Genomic DNA, 10,724 nt, shown 5'->3' on the forward strand with positions numbered 1-10,724 from the left:
GCAATGTAATGGAATGAAATGTGGAATGAAATATGGATTGAAATGGAATGGAATGTGGAATGGAATGGAATGGAATGTGGAATGGAATATAATGGGCATTGGAATGGAACGTGGAATGGAATGGAATGGTGTGGAATGTAATGGAATGTGGAATTTAACAGAATGGAAAGTAGAATGGAACGTTGAATGGAATGTGGAATGCAATGGAGTGAAATTTGGAACGAAATGTGCATTGGAATGGAATGGAATGTGGAATGGAATGGATTGGATTGCGGAATGGAATGCGGAATGGAATGTGGAATTGAATGTTGAATGGAATGGAATGGAATGGAAAGGAATGTGGAATGGCAGGTGAATTGCAATGCAATGGATTGTGGAATAGAATGTGGAATGAAATGCAATGGAAGGAAAATGGAACGTGGAATGGAATGTGGAATGGACTGCGGAATGGAATGTGGAATGGAATCTGGAATGGAATGGAATGGAATGTGGAATGGAATGGAATGGAATGTGGAATGGAATGTGGAATAGTCTGTGGAATGGAAAGTGAAATTCAGTGGAATGGAATGTGGAATGGAATGGAATGTGGAAAGGAACATGGAATGGAATGCAATGGAATGTGGAATGGAACAGAATGGAATGTGGAATCGAATGTGGAATGGAAAACGGAATAGAATGGAATGGTATGTGGAATGGAATGTGGAATGGAGTGCGGAATGGAATGTGGAATGGAGCAGAATGGAATGTGCAATGGAATGTGGAGACAAAAGTGGAATGGAATGGAATGGATTGTGGAATGGAATGGTGTGGTATGGTATGTAATGTGGAATGGAATGGAATGGAATGTGGAATGGAAAGTGAAATGGAACGTGGAATGGAAGTTGGAATGCAACGCACAATGGAATGGAATGGAAAGTGGAATGGAATGTGGAAGGGAAAGTGGAATGGAATGGAAGGAATGTGGACTGGAATGTGAAATGGAATTGAATGGAATGTCAAATGGAATGTGGAATGGAATCTGAAATGGAAAATGGAATGGAATGTGGAATGTATCGTAAAATGGAACGTCGAATAGAATGGAATGCAACGTGTAACAGAATGTGGACTGGAATGGAATGGAATGTGGAATAGAACGTTTAATGTAATGTGGAATGGAATGTAGTGGAATGTGGAATGTAATGTGGAATCGAATGGAATGTAATGTGGAATGGAATGTTGAATGGAATGTCCACCTGAATGTCGAATGGGATGGAATGGAATGTGGAGTGGAATGTGGAATGGAATGTGGATTGGAACAGAATGTAATGTGGAATGGAATGTGGAAAGGAAAGTGGAATGTAATGGAATGGAATCTGGACTTAAAGGAGGAATGGAAAGGAATGGAACGTTGAATGCAACGTGGAATGAAACGTGGAATGAAACGTGGAATTCAGTGTGGAATGGAATGTTAAATGGAATGGAATGCAATGAGGAACGGATTGTGTAATGGAATGGGGAGTGGAATGTGGAATGGAATGTGGAAAGGAAAGTGGAATACAATGGAATCGAACGTGGACTAAAATGAGGAATGTAATGAAATGGAAGGTGGTATGCAACGTGTAATGGAATGTGGAAAGGAACTTGTAAAGGAATGTGGAATGGAATGGAATGGAATCTGGAATGGAATGTGGAATGGAATGTGGAATGGAACGTGGAATGGAATGTCGAGGGGAGTGTGGAATGGCATGTGGAATGGAACAAAATGGAAAGCCGAATGGAAAGTGGAATGAATGTGGAAAGGAAAGGAATGTGGAATGGAATGGAGTGGAACATGGAATGGAACTCTGAAAGGAATGTGGCATGGAATGTGGAAGGGAACTTGAAATGGAATGGAATGTAATGTGGAATGGAACGTGGAATGGAATGGAGTGGAACATGGAATGGTACGAGGAATGGAACGTGGAATGGAATGCAATGGAATGGTGAATGTAATGTGGAATGGAATGTGGAAATGAATGGAATGTGGAAATGAATGCAATGGAATGTATAATGGAATGCAATGGAATGTGGAATGCAATGGAATGGTATGTGATTTGAAAGGAGCAATGCAATGTGGAATGGAATGGAATGGAAAGTGGAATGGAATGGAATGGAACATAGATTGGAATGTGGAATGTAATGGAATGGGATGTGAAATGGAATTGAATGGAACGTGGAACGAAATGGATAAGAATGTGGAATGAAATTGAATGGAATGGAATTGAATGTGGAGAGGAATGTGGTATCTAATGGAATGGAAAGTGGAATGGATTGTGGAATGGAATGGAATGGAATGTTTCATGGAAAGTGGAATGGAAAGGAATGGAATGTGGAATGGAATGTGGAATGAAACGGAATGTAATGTGGAATGGACGGAAGAATGGAATGTGCAAATGTAAGTGGCATGGAATGGAATGGAACGTAGAATGGAACGTGGAATGAAATTGAATGGAACATTGAATGGGATGTGTAATGCAATGGAATGGAATGTGGAAAGGAACCTGAAATGGCATGGAATGGAAGGTGGAATGGAATGTGGAATATAATGTGGAATATAATGTGGAATGGAATCGAACGAAATGTGGAATGGAATGGAGTAGAATGTGGAAAGGAATGGAGAATGGAATGCAATGGAATGAGGAATGGAATGGAATGGAATGTGGAATGGAAAGTTGAATGGAACGGAATGGAATGTGGAATGAAGGGTGAAAAGGAATGAAATGGAATGTGGAATGGAATGGAATGGAATGTGGAATGGAATTTGGAATGGAATGTGGAATGGAAAGGAATATAATGTGGAATGGAATGTTTAAACGAAAGTGGAATGGAATGGAATGGAATGTGGTATGCAACGTGGAATGAATGGAATGCAATGTGGAATGGAATGTGGAATGGAATGTGGAAAGGAATGTGGAATCCAACGGAATGGCATATGGAATGCAATGGAAGGGAATGTGGAATAGAATGTGGAGTGAAATGTGGAATAGAATTTGCAATGGAATATGGAATGGAATGGAATGGAATGGATTGGAACTGGAATGGAAAGAAATAAGGAATTGAAACGAATGGAAAGTGAAATAGAATAGAATGGAATGTGGAATGGAATGGAATAGAACGTGGAAAGGAGTGTGGAACGGAGAAGAATGGAATGTGGAATGGAATGTGAAATGGAATGGAACAGAATGTGGAATGGAATGTGGAATGGAATGGAACGGAATGTGGAATGGAATGTGGAATGGAATGTGGAACGGAAAGGAATGGAAAGTGAAAGGAAATCTGGAAATGTATGTGGAATGGAAAGTGGAATGGAATGGAATGGAATGTGGACTGGAATGGAATGCAATCTGGAAAGGAATGTGGAATATAATGGAATGGAATGTGGAATCGATTCTGGAAAGGAATGTGTAATGGAACATCGAATGGAATGTGTAATGGAATGTGCACTGGAATGGAATGGAATATGGAAAGAAAAGGAATATTATGACGATTAGAATGCGGACTGAAATGGAATGCAATGTGGAATGTAATGTGGAATGGAATCGAATTGAATGTGGAATGGAATGTGGAAAGGAAGGTGGAATGAATTGGAATGGAATGTGTAATGGAATGTGGAATGGAACGTGAAATAGGATGTGTAATGGAACGTAAGGGAATGTGGAAAGGAATGTGGAATGGAATGTGGAATGAACTTGGAATGTAATCTGGAATGGAACGTGGAATGGAATGCGGAATGGAGCGTGGAATGGAATGTGGAATGGAAAGTGGAATGGAACGTGGAAAAGAACGTGGAATGGAATGAGGAATGGAGTGTGGAGAACAATGTGGAATGGAAACTGGAAGAGAACCTGGAATGGAATGGAAAGGTATGTGGAATTGAACGTTGAATGGAATGAAAGGGAATGTGGAATAGAAAGTGGAATGGAACGTGGAATGGAAAGTAATGCAAGGCGGCGTGGATTGTGGAATGAAATGTGGATTGGAAAATTATGGAATATGGAATGGAACGGAATGGAATGTGGAATGGAATGTGGAATGGAAAGTGGAATGGAATGGAAGGCAATGTGGAATAGAATGTGAAATAGAATGGAAAGGAATCAGGAATGGAATGGAATGGAATGTCATGGATTGCGGAATATAATGGAATGGAATAGAACGTGGAATGGGAAGTGGAATTGAATGTGGAATGGATTGTGCAATGGAATGTAATGGAATGTGGGATGGAAGGGAATAGAATGTGGTATGTAATGTGGAATGGAATGTGGAATGGAATGGAAAGGTATGGAATGTGCAATGGAATGGAATGGAGTAGACTGGAATGTGGAATGGAATCGAATGGAATGGAATGTGGCATGGAATGGAATGAAATATGGAATGGAATGGAATGGAATGGAATATGGAAAGGAATGGAATGGAATGGAATGCGGAATCATTTGGAATGGAATGTGGAATGGAAAGTAGAGGAATGGAAAGTAGAGGAATGGAAAGTAAAGGAATAGAATGGAATATGGAATTGAATGGAATGGGAAGTGGAATGGAATGGAACGGAATGTGGAATGGAAAGGAAAGGAATGCAATGGAAGGTGGAATGGAATGTAAAATGGAATGTGGAATGTAACGTGCAATGGAATGAAATGGAAAGTGGAATGGAATGGAATGGAACATGGAATGGAAAGGAATGGAACAGGGAAAGGAAGGTGGAATGGACCATGGAATGGAAGGTGGAATGGAAAGTGGAATGCAACGTCCAATGGAAAGTGGATTGGAAAGTGGAACAGAATCAAATGGAACGTGGAATGGAATGTGGTATGGGATGTGGAATGGAGTTTAATGGAATGTGGATTGGAATATGGAATGGAATGGAATGGAATGTGGAATCGATTGGAATGGAATCTGGTATGGAATGTGGAATGGAAGGTGGAATGGAATGGAATGAAATGTGGAAGGGAATGTGGAATGGAACGTGGAATGGAATGGAATGTAGAATGGAATGGAATGGAATGTGGAATGGAATGGAATGGATTGTGGAATGTAACGTGGAATGGAAAGAAATGGAACGTGGAGTGGAACGTGGAATGGAACCACTAATGGAAAGTAGAATGGAACGTGGAATGGAATGGAATGGAACTTCTAATGAAAAGTGAAATGGAACGTGGAATTGAATGGAATGGAACGTGGAATGGAATGTGGAATGGAATGTGGAATGGAATGTGGAATGTAATGGAATGTAACGTGGAATGGAATGGAATGGAATGTGGTAAGTAATGTGGAAAGGAATGGAATGCAATGCGGAACGGAATGTGGAATTGATTGGAATGGAATGTGGACTGGATTAGAATGGAATGTGGAATGAAATGGAATGGAATGTGGAATGGAATGGAACGTAGAATGGAATGGAACGGAATGTAGAATGGAATGGAATGGAATGTGTAATGGAATGGTATGGAATGGAAATGGAAAGAGAAATAGATTATGAAAAAGAATGTGAAATGGAAGGAGGAAAGGAATATGGAATGGAACGAAATGGAACGTGGAATGGAAAGGAATGGAAGGTAAAATGGAATGGAATTTAACATGGAATGGAACGTGCAATTGAACATGGAATGGAACGTTGAATGCAATGTGGAATGGAATGTGGAATGGAATGGAATGGAATGTGGCATGAAATGTGGAATGGAATGCAATGGAATGAGAAAGGAATGTGGAATCGACCATGGAAAGAAATGGAATGGAACATGGAATGGAAAGTGGAATGGAATGTTGAATGGAATGTGGAATGGAATGTGGAAAGTAATGGGATGAGGAAAGAAATGGAATGGAAAGTGGAATGGAATGTGGAATGGAGTGTGGAATTGAATGGAATCTGGAATGGAATTTAATGGAATGTGGAATGGAAAGTGGAATGGAATGTGGAATTGATTGTGGAATGAAATGTGGAATAGGAAGGAATGGAATGTGTAATGGAATGCGGAATGGAGTGTGGAAATCAACTTGGAATGTAATGAAATGGAATGTGGAATGGAACTTGGAATGGAATGGAATGGAATGTGGAATGGAAAGTGAAATGGAATGGAATGAAATTTCAAATGTAACGTGGAATGGAATGTGGAATAGAAAGTGGGATGCAATGTGGAATGGAATGAGGAATGGAACAGAATGGATGTTGAATGGAATGTGGATTTCAGTGTGGAATGGAACGTGCAATGTAAAGGAATGGAATGTGGAATGGAACGGGGAAAGGAAAGGAATGGAATGGAATGGAATGTGTAATGGAATGGAATGGAATGTTTAATAGAATGAAATGGAATGTGGAATTGATTGTGGAATGGAATGGAATGAAATGTGGAATGACACATGGATTGGAATGGAATGGAAAGTGAAATGGAAAGGAATGGAAAGCGGAATAGGATTTAATGGAAAGTGGAATGGAATGCGGAAAAGAATTAAATGGAAAGGAATGGAATGTGGAATGGAATGGAATGGAATGAAGAATGGAATTTTTAATGGAACATGGAATGGAATAGAATGAAATGTTGAAAGGAATGTGGATTGGAATGGAATGAAATGTGTAATAGAATGTTATGGACTGTGGAATGGAATGTGAAATGGAATATGGAGTGGAACGTGGAATGGAATGGAATGCAATGTGGAATGGCATGTGAACTGGAATGCAATGAATGTGGAGTGGAATGAGGAATGAAATGCAATGAAAGGAGAATCGAATTCGGAATGGAATGTGGAATGGAATGTGGAATGTACTGCGGAATGGAATGTGGAATGGAATGTGGAACTGAAGGTGCAATGGAATGGAATGGAATGGAATGGAATGTGGAATGGAAAGTGAATTGGAATGCAGTGGAAAGTGTAATGAAATGTGGAATGAAATGCAAGGGAAAGAGAATAGAATGTGGAATGGAAACTGCAATGGAATGTGGAAAGCAATGGAATGGAATGTGGAATGGAAAGTGGAATGGAATGTGAATGGAATGTGGAATGGAATGTGGAATGGAATGCAATCGAATGTGGAATGGAAAGTGAAATGGAAAGTGGAATAGAACGCAACGTAATTTGGAATGGAATGTGGAATGGAATGTGGAATAGAAACTGGAATGTAATGAAATGGAAGGTGGAATCGAACGTGGAATGGAACCTGTATTGGAAGGTGGAATGGAACATGGAATGGAACGTGGATGGGGATGTGCAATGGAAAGTGGAATGGAATGGAATGGAAGGGAATGTGGAATGGAATGAGAATGCAATGTTGAATGCAGTGGAATGGAATGTGAAATGGAATGTGGAATTGAATGTGGCATGCAATGTAGAATGTAATGGAAAGGAATGCGGAATGGAACGTGTAATGAGGTGGAATAGACCGTTGAATTGAAAGTGGAATGGAATGGAATGGAATGTGGAATGCAACGTGGAATGGAACAAGGAATGTATTGGAATGCAGCGTGGAATGGAATGTGGAATGGAACGAGGGATATAACTTGGAATGGAATGTGGAATAAAATGGAATGGAATGTGGAATGGAATGGAATGGATTGTGGAATGGAATGTGGAATGGAATGGAATGGACCGTGGAATGGAACATGGAAAAGAATGGATTGGAACGTGGAATGGAATGTGGAATGGAATGGAATGGAATGTGGAATGGAATGGGGAATGGAAAGTGGAATGAAACGGAATGGAAGGTGGTATGCAATGTGGAAATGAACGTGGAATGGAATGGAAAGGAATGCGGAATGCAACATGGAATGTACGTGGAATGGAAAGTTGAATGGAATCTAATGGAATGTGGAATGGAATGAAAAAGAATGTGGAATGGAATGGAAGGTTATGTGGAATGGTGTGTGGAATGGAATGGAGTGGAATGTGGAATGGAATGAAATTTGGAATAGAATGGAATGGAATGGAATGTGGAATGGAATGTGGAAAGTCATGGAATGGAATGTGGAATGGAAAGTGGAATGGAATGGAATGGAACAAGGAATGAAGCATGGAATGGAATGTGGAACGGATTGTGGAATGGAAAGTGAAATGGAATGGAGTGGAACTTAGACTGGAATGTGGAATTGAATGTGCAAACGAAAGTGGAATGTAACATTGAATGGAAAGGAAAGGAATGTGGAAAGGAATACAATGCAATGTGAAATGGGATGGAATGTGGAAAGGAATCGAATGGAAAGGAATCCAGATTGGAATGTAACGGAATGAAATGGAATGGAACTTAGAATGGAACATAGAATGGAACGTGGATTGGAATGCGGAATGGAATGGAATGGAATGTGGAATGTAATGTAAGGGAATGTGGAATGGAATGTGTAATGGAATGGAACGCAGTGGAATGGAATTAGGAATGGAATGGAAAGGAATGTGGAATGGAATGTGGAATGGAATGTGGAATGCAATGGAATGGTATGGAATTTGGAATGGAATGGAATGAAATGAAATGTGGAATGTAATGGAATGGAATCTGGAATGGAATCGAATCAAATGTGGAGTGTAATGGAATGGAATTGAATCCAAAATTGTATGGAATGGAAAGTGGAATGGAACGAAATAGAATGGAAGGGAATGTGGAATTGAATGAAATGTAATGTGAAATGGAGTGGATTGGAAAGTGGAATGGAATGGAGTGGAATGGAAAGTGGAATAGAATGTGAAACAGAATGGAATGTTGAATGGAATGGAATGGATTGTGGAATGGAAAGGAATGGAATAGGCAATATAACGTGGAATAGACTGGAATAGAACGTGGAATGGAACTTCTAATGGAACATGGAATGGAACGTGGAATGTAATGTGCAATAGAATGCGGAATGATACCTCTAATGGAACGTAGAATAGAAGGTGGAATGGAATGGAAAGCAAAATCTAATGGAAAGTAGAATGAAACGTGGAATGGAATGGAATGGAAGGTGGAATAGAATGGAATGTAAAGTAGAATGGAATGGAATGCAATGTGGTATGGATTGTGGAATGGAATGATATGGAATGTTGAATGGAATGTAGTATGGAATGTGGAATAGAACGTGAAAGGGAATGTGGAATGGAAAGTGGAATGGAAACTGAAATGGAATGTGCAATGGCACGTGGAATGGAAAGTGGAATGGAATGTGGAATGGAAAGTGGAATGGAATGGAATGGAAGGTGGAATGGAACGTGGAATGGAATGGAATGGAACATGTAATGGAACGTGGAATGGAAACTGAAATGGAATGTGCAATGGCACGTGGAATGGAATGTGCAATGGAATGTGGAATGTAACGTGGAATGCAATGTGGAATGCAATGTGGAATGGAACGTGGAATGGAATTGAATGGAATGTGGAATGCAACGTGGAATAGAACGTGGAATGCAACGTGGAATGGCATGTGGAATGGTACTTGAAATGGAATGTACAACAGAATATCTAATAGAACGTGGAATGGAATGGAAAGGAAAGTGAAATGGAACGTGGAATGGAATGGAATGGAACGTGGAATATAACGTGGAATGCAATGTGGAATGGAACGTGGAAAGGAATGTGGAATGGAACGTGGAATGGAATGTGGAATGGAAAGTGGAATGCAATGGAAAAAAATGTGGAATGGAACGTGTAATGGAATGGAATGGAATGAAATGGAATGTGGAATGGAATGTGGAATTGAATGTGGAATGGAAAGTGGAATGGAAAGTGTAATGGTATGTAATGGTGTATGGAAGGGAATGTGCATTGGAATGCTGAATGCAATGAGGAATGGAATGGAATGGAACGTGGAAAGAAATGTGGAATGAACTGTGGGATGGAACGTGAAAAGGAGAGTGCAATGGATTGGAATGTAATGAGCAACAGAATGTGCAATGGAATGTGGAATGGAATGCAAGCCATGTGCAATGGAATATGGAAAGGAATGGAATGGAATGTGTAATGGAATGTAGCATGGAATGGAATGTGGAATAGAAAGGAATGGAATGTGGAATAGAAAGTGAAATGAAATGGAATAGAATGTGCAATGGAACATGGAATGGAATTAAATGGAACGTGAAATGGAATGTGGAATGCAACGTGGAATGGAACGGAGAATGGAACTTGGAATGGAACGTGGAATGGAACGTGGAATGGAATGTGGAATGCAGCTTGGAATGGAATGTAGAATGGAAAGTGGAATGGAATGGAATGGAATGTGGAATGGAATGTGTAAAGGAATGGAATGGAATGTGGAATAGAATGTGGAATGGAGTAGAATGGAATGTTGGATAGAATGTGGAATGGAATGGAGTGGAATGTGGAATAGAATGTGGAATGTAATGGAATGGAATGTGGAAAGCAATGTGGAATGGAACATGGAAAGGAATGGAATGCAGCGTGGAACGGAATACAGTGTGGAATGGAACGTGGAATGGAATGGATTGGAATTTGGAATGGAACATGGAATGGAACGTGAAATGGAATGTGACATGGAACGTTGAATGGCATGGGCAATGGAATGTGGGACGGAAAGGAATGGAATGTGGAATGGAATGGAATGGAATGGAATGTCGATTGGAATGGAATGGAATGTTGAATGCAATGGAATGGAATATCGAATAAAATTTGGTATGGATTAGAGAGGAATTCAGAATGGAATGGAATGGAGTGGAACGTGGAACGGAACGTGGAATGGAAAGTGGAATGGAATGTGGAATGGAATCGAATGGAATATGAAATGGAATGGAATGGAATG

This window comes from Pongo pygmaeus, chromosome 23, assembly GCF_028885625.2.
Source record: "Pongo pygmaeus isolate AG05252 chromosome 23, NHGRI_mPonPyg2-v2.0_pri, whole genome shotgun sequence".
Classification (NCBI taxonomy): Eukaryota; Metazoa; Chordata; class Mammalia; order Primates; family Hominidae; genus Pongo; species Pongo pygmaeus.